General features: G+C 42.5%; 1 protein-coding gene and 1 pseudogene across 5 annotated transcripts in view; one reads left to right on the top strand and one right to left on the bottom strand.

Moving 5' to 3' along the window:
* Positions 1-22,468, bottom strand: part of LOC105480758 (CECR2 histone acetyl-lysine reader) — a 202,062-nt gene that overhangs the window by 153,347 nt on the left and 26,247 nt on the right. The window lies entirely within an intron of this gene.
* On the top strand, positions 6,770-7,179 carry LOC105480755 (non-histone chromosomal protein HMG-14 pseudogene; annotated as a pseudogene).

Raw genomic sequence — 22,468 nt, 5'->3', positions numbered from 1 at the left:
TAGTTATAATAAACAGAACTGCAGCCACAGCTACGGATCATTGTTTATTTAACATGCAGAAGAAATAAGGGAAGTTTTGAGAATATTAGCCATGACACTACAGAATACTGGCCATTAGAATATTTTAGAAAGTTACTAGTACGTGACTTTGAGATTACACATTTCACTATGAAGTTACATCCTAAGGAAAGAGTCATGTATACACTTACACAGAGGCGTCCATTTAAGATTGGAAAAAACCTTGATGTCCGACAACAGGCAATAAATGACAGCATGGCCATATCCGAATTACAGTGACATTAGATCTACATATTAAAATGAAAAACATTTATTATATATTACCTTTAAAAAGCCATAAAAATGTATATCATATATTGATATATTTTATATGTATCTGTATGTATACATGGGTAGACCTATATAGGCTCGAGGTAATTATAATTATTTTCTTCTTTTTGCTTATCTCAATTTCCTAAAATGTTTACAATAATTTTTTTGAAAGAGAAAGGTGCTGTTTTAAATTTGACATTTATGTAAAATATTTTAATAAAAAACAAAAACAAGGACCAAGGTGCCAAGGGTCTGGACTTTACTAGATAAATGGTAAGATAGGTCCTATATTAAGGACCTGCCTAACCCAAGTCTTGAGTTCTTCCCATCGTGTATCTTATATCTAACATTTCCAAGTCTATCCGACCCAGCCTGATAATTACTTTCAGTGAAACCCAGCTTGCACATCCCAGGTCCATTACATCACATTCTTGCACTCAAGGGAGGCCCAGATGGATCTTTCACACTGGATTGGACAGCAGGAACTGATGGACTCGTTCCAAAGTGCTAAGCCACCATCTGCAGCCTTCTGTTAATTTTCTCCATCTCATCTGTCCCATTCCCAATTCTTTTTACATACCCATTGCACAAGTAATCAAGATTTGCCCTCCAGGTGTCTCTTCCCATAAGGCAGGTAAAAATATAATATTAAATTAAATTATTTTCAACTAAAGCAATGCCTTCACATGACTCTCTCAATCCAAAAACATTACTCTGTGCCTAATGCTAAAGGCCATGCAAAGTACTAAAAGAGCATAATATAATACACGGTCAGTCGTGACAAAGAACTTAAGAATCCAACTGATAAAACAGAACTCGTAAATGTGAAAAACTTGGGCTTCCTATTAACTGCTAGGTTTGGCTCTACTGGTTCTAATCCCAATTCAACTCACTACCTATTATATGACCTTAGGCAACATCCTCATCTGTAAAACTATGAGTTAAACTTAAATTATCTCTAACATCCTTTCCAGCTTTTACCTTCCATAGCTCTAGGAACAATGAATCAGAGAAAAGAAAGACAAATGGGGGCTTCTAGAAAGTGTTATAAATTACCCATGCAGAGAAAACCACCAAGTGAATCTGGCAAGGAAAAAAAATTTCTAGTCAATTAAAGCTTGTTTTGGCCGGGTTTGGTGGCTCATGCCTGTAATCCCAGCACTTGGGGAAGAAGAGGCGGGCGGATCACGAGGCCAGGAGTTCGAGACCATCCTGGCCAACATAGTGAAACCGCATCTCTGCTAAAAATACAAAAATTATTTGTGTGTGGTGGCATGCATCTGTAGGCCCAGCTACTCGGGAGGCTGAGGCAGGAGAATCGTTTGAATTTGGGAGGTGGAGGCCACAGTGAGCCGAGACTGTGCCACTGTACTCCAGCCTGGGCCACAGAGCAAGAATCTGCCAAAAAAAAAAAAAGAGGCTTGTTTTTATTATACAAATGGGGGGTCAGAAAGTAAATGAAAGAAAAGTATACCATTCTCCTCCCATTAGAAAAATCCTGACAAGGCTTACGCTATGTAAACAAATCTACTAGTAAAGGGGGGCAGTGACAACAAAAAAAGTAGTGAACGGGGCTAGGCGCAGTAGTTCACGCCTGTAATCCCAGCACTTTGGGAGGCCCAGGCGGGCAGACCACTTGAGGTCAGGAGTCCAAGACCAGCCCGGCCAACATGGTGAAATCCCGTCTCTACTAAAAATACAAAAGTTAGCCAGGCATGGTGACATGTCCAAGATCCTGCCACTGCACTCCAGCCTGGGCAACAGAGCGAGACTCTGTCTCAAAAATAAAAAATAAAAATAAAAAAATAGCAGACAGCAAACACTTGATGGAATATGTGTGAGGCTCTTTACTAGACACAGTTCAGAATACAAATATGGATAAAAGACAGTCCCTACTTTTGGAAATTTTACTTCATTCATTCATTCATTCACTCAGAAAATATTTCTTGAATACATCTACTATATATAGGACAATTCTAGGTAATGTAATACAAGAATGCATAGGATAGAGAAGATCCCTGCTCTGATATAACTCACATTCTTAGGGAGAAAACAGACTAAAGTAAACCAAAAAGGTAACCCCAGAAGAAGGAAACAGAAAAGAGTTAAACATGACAGAGATTGACTGGGTTGGGAAGAGAGGCGAGGGCATACTTTTCACTGGGTGATTATTAACATTCTGTTAATAATCACTGACACTGGGTGACAGGAATTCATTGTGTTACTCTCTTTATAAAACTTACTTAAAATTAGGCCAGGTGCGGTGGCTCACACCTGTAATCCCAGCACTTTGGGAGGCCGAGGCAGGCGGATCACGAGGTCAAGAAATTGAGACCATCCTGGCCAATGTGGTGAAACTCCATCTTTACTAAAAATACAAAAATTAGCTGGGTGTGGTGGGAGGTGGGCGGATCACAAGGTCAAGAGATCGAGACCATCCTGGTCAATATGGTGAAATCCCATCTCTACTAAAAATACAAAAATTAGCTGGGCGTGGTGACAGGTGCCTGCAGTCCCAGCTACTCAGGAGGCTGAGGCACGAGAATCGCTTGAACCTGGGAGGTGGAGGTTGCAGTGAGCCGAGATCATGCCACTGCACTCCAGCTGGGCGAGAGTGAGACTCCGTCTCAAAACAAAACAAAACAAAACACCTATTTGGAATTAATAAAATAGAACAAGCTATAGATAGGCTGATCAAGGCATGTTTCATTCATTGAGATGACATCTGAGCTGAGAGCTGGAAACCATGAGCAGGTGCAAAGCCCCTAAGAAGTTCAGAGTCTTTATGAGAAGAAAAGCAAGCTGATAAGCTAAAAAGCTGGGAGAGAATGGTACGAGGCAAGGAAGGCAGAAGATGCAGAAAGTTTCTGTGGGCCCGCTAAGCAATGGTAAGGGATTTAGACTATGCTAAATGCAAGAGAAAGCCATTGGAGGGTTTTATGCAACAATGGGAAGACAGCAAGATACTATGCTTGCTTTTGTTTTATGAATACAAGGTAACACAAGGTAGGTGCTAAATCAGGTAACCCAAAATATACTTATGTTTAGCTATGGGATGAACTAACATGTTGGTGGCATCTTTACCTCGCTAACCTTTTATCTGAACTGATAGTAACATTAACTTCTCATTCCCAGCAACAACCAATCCAAAGACACTAATGCAGGACCTGGAATGGTGCTTCAGAAACATCTTGGGTGAGAAAGCAATCAGTGTAGGCTTAAAAATGTTGTTACAGATGTCCAACAAAAATGCTGAGCCAACAACACGTGGGCTAGAATTTCAGACTTTAAAGATCTTACTTAGAAAAAAATGGCATTCTGGCTACCATGACAGCTGCCACATAAATGAAAAGGAAACTGAGGCGTACAACAGATGAATGACTTGCCCAATCACACCACTAGCGAGAGGAAGAATGGAGACACTGGGATGTGAAGTCCACGCTGCTGACTTCCTGACCGTGTTCTTTCCAGAGCATCACAAAGAAGCAAACATAAAAATAATTTAGAATCCAGAGACAGAAAGCAGACGAGTGGATGCCGGGGGCTGCGGGCTGAGGGGGCTGAGGGGGGGGGTTACAGGGTCTCTCCTTTTGAGGTGATAAAAATGTCTTGGAACTGGATAGAAACGACAGCTGCACGACATATTGAATTCACTCAATGTGACTGAATCGTACACTTTCAAATGGTTAACAATTAATTTTACGTTACGTAAATTTTGCCCCAATTTAACAAATGAACTGGAAAAAATAAAAATAATAACTTAGAGGGGATCACCCACAACTGATGACAAGATTATTAGTCACCAAAGGTACGGTTTTGGACACCCATGTTCTAATCAAAACTCAAGAAAAGCTGGCTTCAGACCAGGGTTTCTCAATCTCAGCCGTACTGACATTTTGGACTAGATGATTTTTGTTGCTGTTCTGAAGAGCTGTCTTACGCACTGTAGGCTATGTGACAATATTCCTGACCTCTACCCACACCCCTCTTCTCCTGGGTTGTGGCAACCAAAACTGTCTCCAGACACTGCCAAAGTCCTCTAAGGGGCAAATCACCCCCTGTCGAGAACCACTGTCAGACAAAATGCCTAACTTCTCCTATCTTAATTTCCTCAATCATCCACCTAAAACCTGAGGCTAAAATAAGGCCCTCTATTCATGGCCTCTTTCTTTTTTTTTTTTTTTTTTTTGAGAGAGAGCTTCACTCTATTGCCTAGGCTGGTGTGCAGTGGTGTGATCTCAGCTCACTGCAACCTTCGCCTCCCAGCTTCAAGCAATTCTCATGCCTCAGCCTCCCCAGTAGCTGGGATTACACACACCTGCCACCGCGCCTGGCGAATTTTGTGTTTTTAGTAGAGACAGAGTTTCACCACGTTGGCCAGGGTGGTCTCAAACTCCTGACCTCAGGTGATCCACGCACCTCGGCCTCCCAAAGTGCTGGGATTACAGGCATGAGCCACCACACCCGGCCCCTTTCGATTATAGCCCAGTACTCTCTTTCACCTGCCTTGCTCTATATCTCACTAGGCTGATGCGAGCTTATATTGAAATAACTAGGGAAATGATTTTACACCGAAAGATCCTTAAAACAACAACAACAACAACAAACTCCTCAAAGACAGTAAGTGGCTATGAAGAGAGTTATTCTTAAATTTCTATCCAAAGAAAGTATTGGTATAAAAGCTTTCCATTAAGCTTTAAGAACACGGCTAATAAACTAATACTCAAGTTGTCAAAGGACTGTAGTTTCTGAATCTGTATTTTTTGTTTGATTTGTACTTAAATGCTTCTTATACAAGGTGCTTCCCTTGGAAACTGACTGACACATCTGCTTGTTTACCTCACCAGTGTTCAAGAAGGATTGTAGGTTCCTCCATTTTCACACGAGAATACCCCAGGCATGTCAGGCAGTAAAGGGTTAATTTAATTAGTTCTGTGTATGCTCAAAGAATTACAAGCAACTTCATTTAATTATTAAGCAGCCAATCAGGTAATCTCTGTGGTTGATTAGTGCACTAATGAAATAATGTCTTCCAGTTCAAAGCTGTCATTCCAATCAGGAGACGGCTCTTCAGCTAGAAGAAAGAGCTGGCAGGATTTCCAGACTCACGCTAAGAATTTGGGGAAGGGAAATGAATCATTTCATATTTCACCCCATTGTATTAAAAGATAAAGAAGTTTGTGAACTGACATTTATAAGATACTCTAGCCAAGAATAGCAGAATACACATTCTTTCCTTTTCTTTTTTTTTTTGGAGGGAGGGCTGGGGAGGAGGAACAGAGTCCTGTTTTGTCACCCAGGCTGGAGGGCAGTGGCATCTTGACTCACTGCAACCTCCGCCTCCTGGGTTCAAGTGATTCTTGTGACTCAGCCTCCCCAGTAGCTGGGATTACAGGCGTGCACCACCACACCTGGCAAATTTTTGCATTTTTTTAGTAGAGAGGGTTTCATCATGTTGGCCAGGCTAGTCTCGAACTCCTGACTTCAGGTGGTCCTCCTGCCTCAGCCTCCCAAAGTGCTGGGATTACAGGCATGAGCCACCATGCCTGGCCCTATACATTCTTTTCAAGTGAACATGAAACGCTTACCAAGAGACACCATATTCTGGGCCTTAAAACAAGTCTCAATACATTTCAAAGGATGCAAGTCATACAAAATATGTTGTCTGACTAAAGTGGGTTAAATTAGGTATATCATTAATAGAAAGCTCTCTGGAAATTTTCCAAATATTTGAAAACTAATATTCTTCACACTTCTAATAACTAATATACTTCTAATATATTCATATTTCTAAATAACCCATGGTTGCAGGAAAAAAATCGAAAAGGAAAAGGGGAAGATCCGAATGCTTTTTCTCTAAGATGAGGAACAAGACCAGGATGTCTACTCTGGCCTCTACATTTTATGGTTGGCTCTAGACAGTGCAATAAGGTAAAAAAAAGAAGTAAGTGGCCTCCACATTGCCAAAAAATGCACAATTATCTTTATTTACAAACAACATGATCATCTATGCAGAAAATCCAATGGAATCTATGAACAGGCTGCTAAAAGAGGTGAGTTTAGGAAGGTTACAGATACAAGAGTAATAGACAAAACTCAATGCTATTTCTATATACTAGCAAACAATCGAAAACTTTTTTTTTTTTTGAGACGGAGTCTCGCTGTTTTGCCCAGGCTGGAGTGCCACAGCACAATCTCGGCTCACAGCAATCTCCACCTCCCAGGTTCAAAAGGTTCTCCTGCCTCAGCCTCCCGAGTAGCTGGGATTACAGGCGCCCGCCACCATGCCCAGCTTACTTTTTGTATTTTTTTAGTAGAGATGGGGTTTCACTATGTTGGCCAGGCTGGTCTTGAACTCCTGACCTCATGCCTGCCTCAGCCTCCCAAAGTGCTGGGATTACAGGTGTGAGTCACCGTGCCTGGCCGAAAACTTTTAAAGATGTGTAACAGCGAGCTCGGGCGGCGGGAGGAGTGGCAGCGGCCAGGCAGCCCAGTTTCGCGAAGGCTCTCGGCCCGCAGGCACCCAGCACGCGCCTTCCCTGCCACCAGGAGGCCCAAGAGGAAGGTCAGCTCTGCCGAAGGGGCTGCCAAGGAAGCGCCCAAGAGGAGATCGGCGCGGCTGTCAGCTAAACCTCTTGCAAAAGTGGAAGCGAAGCCGAAAAAGGCAGCAGCGATAAATCTTCAGACAAAAAAGTGCAAACAAAAGGGAAAAGGGGAGCAAAGGGAACACAGGCCGAGGTGGCTAACCAAGAAAGTAAAGAAGATTTACCTGCAGAAAGCGGGGAAACGAAAACTGCGGAGAGTCCAGCCTCTGATGAAGCAGGAGAGAAAGAGGTCAAGTCTGATTAATACCATACACCATGTCTTACCAGTGGTCCCTGTCTCCCTTCTTGTACAACCCAGAGGAATATTTTTATCAACTATTTTGTAAATGCAAGTTTTTCAGTAGCTCTAGAAACATTTTTAAGAAGGAGGGAATCCCACCTCATCCCATTTTTTAAGTGTAAATGCTTTTTTTTTAAGAGATGAAATCATTTGCTGGTTGTTTATTCTTTGGTACAACCAGAAAATAGTGTGGGATATTGAATTATGTATGGGAGGCTCTGACTGTCTCGGGTGCCAGCTTAACATTCCATAGATGGGGGGTTAGTTTTTATATCCTATAATACAAAGCATATTAAATGGCAATATGGAGTCAGTCCTGCATTTAATGTCTTGAACATTTTAAATTACTTCTATTGCCATGTTGTTTTTAGTAGAATTGTTTCCTACAGAAAACCTTACTCCTTGATCAGGCGCTCCCTGTCAGAATCGTGTGCACTCTGTAACATCTTTGGTTGTGGTAGTCCTGCTTTCCTAATAACTTTGCTACTGTGCTGTGAAAGATTACAGATTTGAGTATGTAGTGTACATGCCATTCGGTTGTGAACTGGTGGGCCACGTGTAACAGCTGAGCAACATGTGAATATACTGGTGCTTGATAGCCTCTTCAGGAAAATTTGCTTCCAGATCTTAAGCTGGAAAGTCACTGGAGTAACTTTAAAAAAGGATTACGATACATGGCTTTTTAGAATTTCGTTACCTAGGTTAAGAATTGTGTACAAATTGAAATGTCTGTACTGATCCTCAACCGATAAAATCTCAATTATGAAAAAAATGTGTAACAGCATCAAAAAGAATGAAGTATTTTGGGATAACTCTGACAAAAGATGGGAGATAGCTAAAGAGTTGAGAATTTGAATATAAAATTTTTCTGTCAGAAATCAAAGAAAACCTAGACAGGGAGACAGGTACCATCATCATGGGTCAGAAGACTCAATAGTGTTAAGAGGCCCATTTTCTACAAATGGACCTAGATATTCAACACAACTCCAATCTAAATGCTAGCAGGCTTTTTTTGTAGAAACTGATAAACTAATTCTAAAATTCATATGGAAATATAAAAAATATAAAATAGCCAAAGCAACTTTGAAAATGAACAAAGTGAGAGGACTAACATTATTTGATTTCATGACTAAAAGCTACACTAATTAAGCTACTGTGATATTGTCTCAAAAACAGAACAGAGCGAACAATGACATAGAACAGAGTCCAGAATGAACCCACATGTATATGGAAAACTGACTTGGGCAACTAATAAAGGGTGATCTTTTCTTTCTTTCTTTCTTTCTTTTTTTTGGTGGGGGTGGAGTCTCGCTCTGTCACCCAGGCTGGAGTGCAGCGGCACGATCTTGGCTCACTGCAACCTCCACCTTCTGGGTTCAAGCGATTCTTCTGCCTCGGCCTCCCAAGTAGATGGGACTACAGACGCGCGATACCACGCCTGGCTAATTTTTGTATTTTTAGCAGAGACGGGGTTTCATCATATTGGCCAGGCTAGTCTCAAACTCCTGACCTCGTGATCCTCCCAACTCCGCCTCCCAAAGTGCTAGGATTACAGGTGTGAGCCACTGTGCCCGGCCAGGATGGTCTTTTCTACAAATGCTCCTAAACACATGCCCCTTACCGCCCCCCCAAAAAACCCCACGAACTTTGATCAGTACTTTACATCATATGCAAATATCAACTCAAAATGAAACACAGACTTAAATGGTAAATCTAAAACAATAAAACTTCTAAAAGAAAACGTAAGAAAAAAAACCTTTGTGACCTTAGATTAGGAAAAAGCAAAACCAGAATACATAAACAGCTCAACAGACAAAGTGTCCAATTTTAAAATGTGCAAAAGACCTTAACTAAAAGATCACCAAAGATATAAATAGCTAACAAACACAGAAAAGGTGAACATTAGTGATAAGGGAGATGCAGATCAAAACCACATTAAAATAGCCCTTTGCCCCCACTAGTGAATAGTGATCATCAAAAGGACAGGCAATAAGTATTGATGACGTGAAAAAATCAGAGCCCCTTATTCACTACTGTTGAAAACAGAAATTGGTGTGTTTTCTTTGGAAAACAACTTTGCCAGTTTCTTTAGAAGTTAAAACATAACTCCAGTCCTACTCCTAAGTATTTGTCCAAGAAAAAAAAGAAAGCACACAAACACCTACAAGCAAATACACGCGGCTATTATCTACAGTAGCCCCAAACAAAAACAATCCGAAAGCAAAAACAATCCATCATCTGGTGAATGGATAAAAAACGGGTGTAGCCAAACAATGGCAGTACCCAAAACAGAAAAAAAATGAGGACATGTCTAAAGGAGACCGGAGCCAGCCGGAAAGAATTCCCAATGGCCAAAGCTGAAACAATTTGAGCAGCTAAATAAACAGTGTTAGATTCAAATCCAAAAGATAAGTATCAATGAGTCCAAACGGATGACAACAGACTTAAGGAGACATGCGACGTTAGCTGGAATGCAGGAACAAATCCTGAAATGAAAAGATGGGGAAACTGTCGCAATCTAAATAGTCTGAAGTTTAGTTCACAGTACTGCACGAATGTGAATGTCTTAGTTTTGACAAATTTACCATGATTATAAAAGATTAAACATTAGAGGAAGCTGGGTGGAGGGTTTATAGAAGGGATCAGCAAACTACAATCCAAGGGCCAAATCCAGCCTACCACTTGTTTTCATAAAGTTTGACTGGAACACATCCATTCATTTCCTCACTGTCTGATGGCAGCCTCTGCCCTACATCAGCACAGTACTCCTAGGAAAGACCATTTGGTCTAAAATATTTATTATCTGGCTCTTCATGGGAAAAGTCTGCCAAGCCCTGATAGATATGAAGTCTTTCTCTGTGCTGTCATTGTAACTATTCTTTAAATCTAAAATGATTCTAAAATAAATTTATTTTTTCAAAAACTTAAAATGCTGGCCAGGCACAGTGGCTCATGCCTGTAATCCCAGCACTTTGGGAGGCCGAGGCGGGCGGATTGCCTGAGCTCAGGAGTTCGAAACCAGCCTGGGCAACATGGAGAAATCCCATCTCTACTAAAAATACAAGAAATTAGCCGGGCATGGTGGCGGGCACCTGTAATCCCAGTTACTCGGGAGGCTGAGGCAGGAGAATCCCTTGAATCCGGGAGGCGGAGGTTGCAGTGAGCTGAGACTGCGCTACTGCACTCCAGCCTGGGCAAAAGAGTGAGACTCTGTCTCACCAAAAAAAAGTTAAAATGTTGAGCTGGGTATGGTGTTGAGCACCTGTGGTCAGGAGGCTGAAGGGGGAGGAGTGCTTGCACCCAGGAGCTCAAGGCCAGACTGGGCAACACAGTGAGACCCCATCTGTTTAAAAAAAAAAAAAAGTGGGGGGTTATATCTTCACCTACCATATGACCCAGTCATTCTACTTCCAGGTACTTACCCAAGTGAAACGAAAGCATATGTCCAAAGAATGGTACACAAATTTTTGCCAATAGGTGAACTCAATAAACAAACTATATACTATCTATCCATAAACTGGCATAGTACTCAACAATAAAAAGGAAATCAACTATTGGCACATGCTACAGAATGAATGAATTTCTATTTACACTGAGTAGAAGGAACAGGAACAACAACAAAAGAGTGCATATCTCATGTAAAAATCTAGGAAATGTAAACTAACATACAGTGACAGAAAGCAGATTGGGGGGTCACCCTGGGAGAAACACAGGCTGGGGCGAGACAGGAGGTAAAGAGATTACAAAGGGACCCAAGGATATCACATCTTCGCGTGGCGTACGCGGACACGTTCATCTTGACTGCGGTGATGGTTTCACTAGTGTGTATGTATATGTCAAAACTTGCCAAATTGTACACATAAATATTTGTGGTAGATTATGTCAGTTATACCTCAGTAAAGCTGTTTTTAAAAATAAGTTGCAAAAATATTCTTCGGGTCTTCTGATATCAAGCATTATGACGAAATAGACGAATCCATAGACAAACCTCTTCAGGTACCAATTTCTGTCATCCGTCCCTCCTTACCTCTGGAACACTCTTTCTTTAGGGGAGATGAAGATTCTGAATCATAGTCACACTTGTTCTAGAAGTCTTCAGAAAATCCTGCAAGAATAAGACTCCCCTGGGGACTGGGCACGGTGGCTCACACCTGTAATCCCAGCACTTTGGAAGGCCAAGGTGGGAGAATCCCCTGAGCCCAGGAGTTCAAGACCAGTCTGAGCAACATAGCGAGACCCCATCTCTACCAAAAAAAAAAAAAAAAAAAAGGTCAAAAAACTAACCAGCCACGGTGGCATGCGCCTGTAGTCCCAGCTACTAAGGAGGCTGAGGCCAAAGGATTGCTTGAGCCCACGAGGTTAAGGCTGCAGTGAGCAGAGATTACGCCACTGCATTCCAGCCTGCAACAGAGGCAGACCCTGTCTCAAAACAAATAAAAAAGATTCTCCTGGGATCCTGCCAACAAACTATACACAGGCAAGTGAGATCCCAGTTACCTGGATAAGCAGCGAGGTATTTACAGAACAAACCCTCTGACCTCCAAGGTCTTCTCTGCCCTTCTCGGACTTTCTGTCTTTCCCCTCGCTCTTAAGCCCCAGAGTCAGAATGCAGCTCTGCCATAAAACAGACTTCAGAGATGAAATGACTCGCAAGAAAAAGGACATTTCTCAAGAGCCTACTAAGGATAAAGAGAGTTGAGAGGTGTGCCCAGCTTCTCTAACCCTTATTCAACACCCCGCAAGCATCTTCACTGAGTGACTTTGTATCCTGCTATCCATTCCAGACCTCATCTACTCCACACACCTCAGTGACTGGCTGCCACTAAGTTCTGCCCTTCCCAGACAGCTTTGTCTTTAAAATACAAACTCCTCTTCCTCAGTCACTTAATCTGACTTTGGCATAACAGCTGAGGGTAATCCTAAAGATTACTTTGAAACTACAGGAAAGATAATGTAAATAAAACACTTAGATATAAAATATGTTACCCAATACCTAAGTCACACTAAACGGTGTGCATTTTGGACACTGTCCCTGCATGCAAAAGGAAGGAAAATGAGGAAACTAAGACTAATGGGGAAGCCAAATCTGCACTTCGGATTTTTTAAAAAGTAATGGCGCTTTAGAACTTAATATATTATAAAATACATCCAACTATGACAGGTAAATAAAATACTAACTGCAGAATTATGATAAGCATAATAATGAAACACCATACCATGTGAGCATTAGCATGTCAGCATTAAATGTGAGGTCCAAAATTCAAAGAGATGCCAAAAGAATGTATTTCTTTTTTTTTTTTTTTTTTTTGAGACGGAGTCTCGCTCTGTCGCCCAGGCTGGAGTGCAGTGGTGCAATCTCGGCTCACTGCAAGCTCCGCCTCCCGGGTTCACGCCATTCTCCTGCCTCAGCCTCCCCAGTAGCTGGGACTACAGGCGCCCGCCACCACACCCGGCTAATTTTTGGCATTTTTTTTAGTAGAGACGGGGTTTCACCATGTTAGCCAGGATGGTCTCGATCTCCTGACCTCGTGATCTGCCCGCCTCGGCCTCCCAAAGTACTGGGATTACAGGCGTGAGCCGGCCAATAATGTATTTCTTAAATTTCAAGATTTCTGGACAAATTTTCCCTTAAATTCAAATACTGAAAGTTGAGAAATAATGAAATTACACTAAAATTTTTACTGTAGTAAAATCCACAATTTTACACTCATGGTGTAATCACATCTGAGTGTACTATGCTCACCCTCCCATATAAAAATCACCATTACAGGTTGGGTGCGGTGGCTCACGTCTGCAATCTCAGTACTTTGGGAGGCCGAGGCAGGCAGATCATGAGATCAAGAGATCAAGACCATCCTGACCAACATAGTGAAACCCCGACTCTACTAAAAATACAAAAATAAGCCGGGTGTGGTGGCACGTGCCTGTAATCCCAGCTACTCGGGAGGCTGAGGCAGGAGAATGGCGTGAACCCGGGAGGCAGAGGTTGCAGTGAGCCGAGATCGCGCCACTGCACTCCAGCCTGGGCGACAGAGGGAGACTCCATCTCAAAAAAAAAAAAAAAAAAAAAAGAAATCACCATTACTTCAACTCCTCCACTAATCCAAACCCTAAGCACCCATCAGAAGATGCATCTTCCCAGGAGAAGACTTTGGACGGAGAACCATAAAATGTTAGAGCTAAAAAAGAACTTGCCTCACCAAAAGATGAGAAAACTGAGGTCCAGAGAAAGAAAAAGACGGCGAAGCTTCAAAAGCTAAGACTTGGAGCTAAAGCCGGGATGGGCATCTGGCATCCCACATCCTGAGCCTTTTACTATACCATTAATGAGGCCTCCACGTTTTCTGTCCCTGCTGAACTTGACCAGCTCAGATCTCTGAGCCCAGGGCTTCTCACACTTTAATGTGCGCAGTAATGACCTGGGAACCTGAGTAGACAGATCCAGGGTGAGACCTGAGACTCTGCATTTCTAACAAGTTCCCAGGAGGTGCTCACCATGTTGGTCTGAGGACCTTAGATGGAGTCCAATATCACCTGATTCAACCTGTCCAAGTTAGCCTTATTACTTTACTACTTAGGACTCCCAAGTCTATATTAAATCTCCCTGAGCCTCAATTATCTCATAAAAATATTGTTTTGCATTGTAACTACCAAATGAGATAATTCTATGTTAACAATCCTTGGCACATATTGAATGTTTAGTGAATAGTAACAGCTAATTTGAACACAATTTATAAGTTGGCACGATTTAGGTATTTTACAAACTTGAAGGCATTTAATTCTCACATTAACTCCACAAGCAGTATTGTTTATTCCCATTTCTAAAGATGAGAAACTGAGTGGAAGAGCTGTTAAGTAAATTGTCCAATGTCACAGAGGCACTGTGCATGGCACCAGGATACAAACCCCGTCTGCTCTAGAATCTGCATTCTTAACCACCACTTCTCTCAATAAATGTTCACTGTTATTTTCTCCCAGACAAAAACTCCCTTCAGAAGGTCAAATCTCCACTCAACTGCCTCCTGCATAACTCAAATTGAATGTTTCACCAGACGTCAAATTCAACATGTCCCACACTTACAACCTCACGTACTCATCACCCCAGACTCAATCCTCATTTAATCTTCCCATCTCAATGAAGAGGAAGCAACGTCGGAGCAGTCACTGGGCCAGACCCAGGGAGTCATACCAGGCCGGTGGTCCAGCTGTCTCGGGCCCAATGCTCCTTCTTTACAACACATATTTTATAGTTTATAACACCCCCCACTTTGTTATACCAAAATGCAATTAACAGATGATACAAATTCCTACATTCATAAATATAATCAATGTATTCCTCAACTGGAATCAGAAGCAGACACACCATGAAATATATAATAAAATAAAGGTCAAACTGAAAATGCTGACGCACGACCTCAGCAGGAGATGAAAGAGGTGCTTGTTCCTCCCCATGCAAGCTGAGAGTGCAGAGGCCGACGGACACAGTGCTGCATGAACAATCCAACAGGACCACTGACAAAGATGATGACACCGCACAGAATTTCCCAAAATGGTGGAAACTCTTACTAATGTTCCAAACAATACAAAGCATCATCTTTTACAGATGCACACCGCAGCTGCATTACTAAAGATTTCCATTTATGTTAAAACACCACAAAAATTAATTTGTGTTTATTCATAGGGTTTGGATTTAGATTCAAATACAAAATTTTTTTTAACCTATATAAAAGCTCTTGGCTGCACACAGTGGTTCACACCTATAATCCCAGCCCTTTGGGAGGCGGGTGGATCACCTGAGGTCAGGAGTTCGAGACCAGCCTGGCCAACATGGTGAAACCACATCTCTACTAAAACACAAAAAAATAGCCAGGTGTGGTGGCGCATGCCTGTAATCCCAGCTACTCGAGGGGCTGAGGCAGGAGAATCATCACTTGAACCTGGGAGGTGGAGGTTGCAGTGAGCCGAGATCGCGCCACTATACCCCAGCCTGGGCTACAGAGCCAGACTCTGTCTCAAAAAAATAAATAAATGAAATGAATAAACAAATGAAAGCTCTTTAGGAGGGAGCAAATTCTTCACTGTGGAGAATGTCCCACGCACTGCATATAACACTGCGTAACATCTAGCATGCAGATCCCACCCACTAACCGCCACAGATTCCCACAACACTCCCTCGGGATGACACTGCCCTGAAGATGCACTCTGCTCTGAAGATGCACTCTGCTAGCCTTCTCCGCTCTTACAAGCCATTGTCCAACCACATGCGATTACTTCTGTCTCCTACTCTCATATCCATGCTCTCATTCGATCTGTTATCCTTTCTACTTCACCTCCTGTCATCTCCAACCTACCCTCGTAACTTGTCCTTCTGGTTCTGGGCTGTTCATTCTATACCAAAAGTGACGTGATCTTTCTACCCTGCAGAGATTATTTCTCCATTCAATCAGCAAATATTTACTGCGCACAGGTTATATACCAGGAATGTTCTAACTACTCGACCACATCACTCAGCCCTGCTTAAACTTCAACTCCCATTACCACGGCAATTTTCAAACAGTGCTTCACTCTTACTCATTTTATATATTTTCTACATAAAATTTCCTTTTAACACAGTGATGCACAGTTTTTTTGTTTGTTTGTTTTTTGAGACAAGAGTCTCTCGCTCTGTCGCCCAGGCTGCAGTGCGGTGGCGCAATCCCGACTCACTGCAACCTCCGCCTCCCAGGTTCAAGCGATTCTCCTGCCTCAGCCGCCCAAGTAGCTGGGATTACAGGCACCCGCCACCATGCCCGGCTAATTTTTGTATTTTTAGTAGAGACGGGGTTTCGCCATGTTGGCCAGGCTGGTCTCAAACTCCTGAACTCAGGTGATCCGCCCGCCTTGGCCGCCCAAAGTGCTGGGATTACAGGGGTGAGCCAAAGCGCCTGGCCTGTTTTGTTTTTTTGTTTGTAGACAGGCTCTCACTCTGTCGCCCAGGCTAGAGTGCAGTGGTATGATCATGGCTCATTACAGCCTCAACCTCCTGGGCTCAAGCAATCCTCCCACCTCACCCTCCCCAAGTAGCTGGCACTGCACGTACGCACCACCACAGCCAGTTTTGGTTTTTTTTTATTTTTGTAGAGATGAGGCCCGGACTGGTCTCCAACTCCTAAACTCAAGCGATCCAGCCTCCCAAAGTGCTGGGATTACAGTCATGAGCCAAAACGCCTGGTCTCGAAATATTTTTAATTAAAAATGTTTTTAGAAAGTGAAAGAATCCAGGAATGGGAAAGAATATTCATGATACTTTTATTAATGCAAATAAATTATTTCTAATCAATAATATAAAAATAACTTATTACCCTTTTACAACAACAAAATAAAAACGATGATAAAGAACTTTTTGTGATAAGGGGAAAAAATCTGGATTTGGACTTGCATTAGACAATATTATGAAATATTTTCTCTGTAGAAATACGAATGGTAAGTGGTTGTACAGGATAATATTCCTAGCCAATGCATGCTTAAGTATTTAAGAGACAAATGTCAGCTGGGCACGGTGGCTCACGCCTGTAATCCCAGCACTTCCGGAGGCTGAGGCGGGCGGATCACTTGAGGTCAGGAGTTAGAAACCAGCCTCGTCAAGATGGTGAAACCCCGTCTCTACCAAAAATACAAAAATTAGCCGGGCATGGTGGTGTGTGCCTGTAATCCCAGCTACTTGGGAGGCTGAGGCATGAGAACCACTCGAACTCAAGAGGTGGAGGTTGCCATGAGCCGACATCGCGCCACTGCACTCCAGCCTGGGCGACAGAGCGAGACTTCATCTCAAAAAAAAAAAAAAAAAGAGTCAAATGTCATGATGTATGCTGACAAAAAAGTGTGAATTTTTTGTTTTTTTATTTTCGAAACAGGGTCTCACTCTGTCGTCCAGGATGGAGTGCAGTGGGTTCTTGGGTTCAGTGCTGTTGGGTTCAGGAGATCCTCCCACCTCAGCTTCCCAAGTAGCTGGGACTACAGCAATGTGCCACCATGCCTGGCTAATTTTTTTTAAGAGATGGGGTCTCGCTATGTTGCCCAGGCTGGTCTCAAACTGCTAGGCTCATGTGATCCTCCTGCCTCGGCCTCCCAAACTCTTTTGGGAGTCTTTTTGTAATCACGCTAGGATTACAAGTGTGAACCACCACGCCCAGCCTGTCCTCACTTTTTAAATTATCCTACAACCAACTATTTCAATAGCCTGCTCTTTTCATCATCATCAAATTCCCTCTGGGATCCCAAAGGGATCCGAAACTAACTAAGCCAAATGGATGCAAAACTAACATATGGTAATGTGGATTCTTCTCCCGCACCACAACCAACCTCTGAGCAAAATCCCTTTCAGCAGACTGAGAGGAAGGTTTGCCCTTTGCAGTGTAGACTGATTCTCTATGCTCAGAATTAAGTTGGAAAAGGCAATCAGAACTTCGCCTCTAAGGGTTAGCCCACTAGACTGTCCCAGACTACAATTAGGGAAATACCACCTACTTCTTGAAAATTAAAGAGTAATTAAACTACTTCTTACACACTATCAACAAAAACATTTCAGGATGGGCGTGGTGGCTCACGCCTGTAATCCAAGCACTTTGGGAGGCCAAGGTAGGTGGATCACTTGAGGTGAGGATTTCAAGACCAGCCTGGCCAACATGGTGAAACTCCATCTCCACTAAAAACACAAATAAAAAAATAGCTGGAGGTGGTGGCACAGGCCTGTAATCCCAGCTACTCAGGAGACTGAGCAGGAGAATTGCTTGAAGCTGGGTGGTGGAGGCTACAGTGAGCCAAGATCATGTCACTGCACTCCAACCCAGGCAACAGAGCAAGACTGTCTCAAAATACAACAACAACAAAACCCAAAGACATTCCAAAAGCAACTTCAAAAGTAACCATAAAGCTTCTAGAACAATAACAACAACGGCTAGGCACAGTGGCTCACACCTGTAATCCCTGCACTTTGGGAAGCCAAGGCAGGTGGATCACCTGAGGTCAGTTCGAGACCAGCCTGACCAACATTATGAAACCCCATCTCTACTAAAAATACAAAAAATTAGCCGAGTGTGGTGGCAGGCGCCTGTAATCCCAGCTACTCGGGAGGCTGAGGCAGGAGAATCACTTCAACCCGGGAGGCAGAGGTTGCAGTGAGCCGAGATCACGCCACTACACTACAGCCTGGGTGACAAGAGCGAAACTCCATCTTAAAAAAACAAAAAATAGAAGAAATCTTCTGTGATCTCAGGTTTAGGCAAAGATCTCTGAGACAAAATGTCAAAAGCTCAATCCGTAAGAGAGAATCTAGATAAATCTAGACTTTATCAAAATTAAAAGTTTCTGCTCTTCAAGAGACACTGTTAAGAGAATGAAAGGGCAAGCCATGTACCAGGAGAAACAGCAGATAAGAACTAAGTCCCAATACATGAAGAACTCTTAAAACGCACTAAAGAAAACAGCCCAATTCTGAAAATTTTGAAATGGTGGCACCCGCCTGTGGTCCCAGCTACTGGGGAGGCTGAGATGGGAGAATTGTTTGAGCCTAGGATGCAGAGGTTGCAGTAAGCTGAGATTGTGCCACTGCATTCCAGCCTGGGCAACAGAGACAGATCCCATCTCAAAAGAAAAAGAAAAAGAAAGAAAGAAAGAAAATAGCCAAGAGACTTCAACAGATGTGTCGCTAAAGTTTATGGATGGCAAATAAGTGTTTGGAAGGATGCCGAGTATTGTAAAATCCAACCACAAGGAAATAGGGTTACACATCTCTTAAGATAGCTTCAAACAACAACTGACAACAAACTCTGGATGCAGAGGAACTGAAAAGTCGCACACATAGCTACTGGGAACATGAACTGCAAAAATGCTTTCCAAAATTAAACATGCATTTATCATAGGACTCAGCAATCTTATTCCCAGGTATTGTCACAAACATTTGTGCGTTGGAAGCTTAATGAGCTTTATTTATGATAGCCAAAACTAGAAACACACAAATGTTCTTCCTTTAGTGAAGGAACAAACTGATGTCAGTCCCAACAATGGATTGTTATTAGGTAATAAGAAGGAATGAGGTGCTGATACATGCAACTACATGGATGAACAGCAAAGGCATGATGCCAGGTGAAACATGCAAGACTCAAATGGCTACATATTATTCACTTCCATTTATATGGCTCCAGCCTGGGCAGCAGAGCGAGACTCCGTCTCAAAAAGAAAAAAAGGAAAAAGTCACAGAAATGTACAATAAACAGGTGTGGGAGGGGGACTTTAATGTATACAAACTATGCCTCAATTAAAATAAAAAAAAGTAAATCACTTGGAAAACAGTTTGGTCATTTAGACGTACACTTACATATGACGCGCAATTTCACTGCTAGGTATTTACCCAAGAGAACTGAAAACGTGTCTACGAAGACCTGTATGTGAATATACTCAGCACCTTTATTCATAATTACCAAACCCTGTAAATAACTCAAAGGTCCACTAACAGGAAAATGAAAAAACCCAAATGTCTATCAATAAAAAGACAGACAAACTGCAGTATAGTAGTAAGAAAAATGAATCACTGGTATACTGATACACACGATACTTACTGATACACACTATACTGCTGCATCTTAAAGTCATTCTGGTGAGTGAAAGAAGCCAGACACAAAAGAATGCGTAAGATTCGGCCGGGCACAGCGGCTCACGCCTGTAATCCCAGCACTGCGGGAGGCCGAGGCGGGTGGATCATGAGGTCAGGAGATCAAGACCATCCTGGCTAACACGGTGAAACCCTGTCTTTACTACAAATACAAAAAATTAGCTGGGCATGGTGATGGGTGCCTGAGGCAGGAGAATGGCGTGCACCCAGGAGGCGGAGCTGGCAGTGAGCAGAGATGGCGACACTGCACTCCAGCCTGGGCGACAGAGCGAGACTCCGTTTCAAAAAAAAAAAAAAAGAAAAAACAAGAATCCATAAAGATTCTATTCGAGCCGGGTCCGGCGGCTCACACCTGTAATTCTAGCACTTTTGGGAGGCAGAGGTGGGTGGATTCCTTGAGCTCAGGAGTTTGAAACCTGCCTGGGAAATACAGTGAGAACTCTTCTCTACCAAAAAAAAAAAAAAAAATTCTATGAAGACAAATTCTAGAAAAGGTAAACTAATCTACAGTGACAGAAAGTATATGAGTGACTGCCTGAGCCCAGAGTAGGGATGGGGTGGACTGCCAAGGGACACAAAGAAACATTGGGGGAAGATACAAATGCTCTGTATCTTGATTGATGGTAGTTACAAGGATCCATGCATTTTTTCAAAACTCATACTATACACTTGAAAAGAATGGATTCGATGTATTTAAATTATAACTCAATAAAATTGATTTTTTTTTTTTTTTTTTTTTTTTTTGGAGACAGAGTTTCACTCTTTTTGCCGAGGCTGGAGTACAACGGCGCGATCTCGGCTCACCGCAACCTCCGCCTCCCGGGTTCAAGCGATTCTCCTGCCTTAGCCTCCCAAGTAGCTGGGATTACAGGGATGCACCACCACCCCGGCTAATTCTGTATTTTTAGTAGATACGGGGTTTCTCCGTGTTGGTCAGGCTGGTCTTGAACTCCCGACCTCAGGTGAGTTCAACCCACCTGCCTTGGCCTCCCAAAGTACTGGGATTACAGGCGTGAGCCACCGCGCCCAGCAAAATTCATTTTTAAAAAACAATTTTCAATGAACAATCTGAAAATGAAATAAGACAACTCTATTCACAAGATCAAAATAATAAATTTAACCAAAAAAGCAAAAACCTATACTTGGAGAAGTATAAAACACTGTTGAAAGAAATTAAAGATCTAAGTAAATGGAAAACCATCTGATGCTCATGGATTGGAACACTTAGCATTGTTAAAATGGTGACACTATCCAAACTTATCTACAGATTCAATGCAATCCCTATCAAAATCCCAGCTGATGTCTTTGCAAAAATTGACAAAACTGATTCCAAAGGGACCCCAAATAGCCAAAATAATCCTGAAAAAGGAGGACGACTCACACTTCCCAATTTCAAAACTCACGAGACAACATTAATCAAGACATAGTGGTACTGGCACAGGGACAGACATATAGATCAATGGAACAGAACTAAAAACCTAGGCTGGGTGTGGTGCTTCACGCTTAAAACTAGAAAACCTAGGCAGGAGCATCACTTAAGGCCAAGAGTTCAAGGCTAGCCTAGATAGCAAGACCCTGTCTCTACAAAAAAAATAGAAAAAATTAGCTGGGCATGGTGGCACACGTCTGTAGTCCCACCTACTCAGGAGGCTGAGGTGGGAGGATTGTTTGACCCCAAAGTTTAAGGCTGCAGTGAGCTATGATCACGTCATTGCACTTTGGCCTAGATGATAGAACCAGAAACCATCTTGAAAAGAAAAAAAAAAAAAAAGAAGCCAGGTGCAGTGGCTCAAGCCTGCAATCTCAGCACTTTGGGAGGCTGAGGCAGGTGGATCACCTGAGGTCGGGAGTTCGAGACCAGCCTGACCAAAATGGTGAAACCCTGTCTCTACTAAAAATACAAAATTAGCCAGGCGTGGTGGTGCATGCCTGTAATCCCAGCTACTCGGGAGGCTGAGGCAGAAGAACTGCTTGAACCCGGGAGGCAGACGTTGCAGTTAGCCGAGATCGCACCATTGCACTCCAGCCTGGGCAACAGGAGCAAAACTCTGTCTCAAAAAAAAAAAAAAAAAAAAAAGAATTCTTACACCCCAATAATAAAAATACACACAGCCCATTTTTTAAAACTGGCAAGGGACGTGAACAGACATTTCTCTACACAATATATGCACATGGTAAATAAACACATGAAACTATTCATCATCATTAAGCATGAGGGAAGTACAAATCAAGACCACATGGAGAAACCATGCCACACCAACTAGGATGGCTAGAACCAGAGTCAGATAATAAGTGTTGGCAAGGATGTGGAGAAACTGGAACGCTCACATACTGCTGACGGGCACATAAAATTGTGCTGCCACTCTATAACCAGGCAGTTCCCAGATCAAACCTCGTTACTGTAGGACCCACCAATTCCACTTCTAGGAACATACCAAAGAGAACTGGAAACACACGTCCTCACAAAAACCTGCACACAAATGTTTAGAGCAGCATTATTTATAATAGCCAAAAGAGGGAAATAACCTAAATGTCCACCAATGGGTAAATAAAATAGAAGTATACACCATGTGTAGTAAAAATAGCTATGAAAAGGAATTACAT

Source organism: Macaca nemestrina, chromosome 15, assembly GCF_043159975.1.
Source record: "Macaca nemestrina isolate mMacNem1 chromosome 15, mMacNem.hap1, whole genome shotgun sequence".
Taxonomy (NCBI): Eukaryota; Metazoa; Chordata; class Mammalia; order Primates; family Cercopithecidae; genus Macaca; species Macaca nemestrina.
This window is presented reverse-complemented; position numbering and strand designations above follow the sequence as displayed.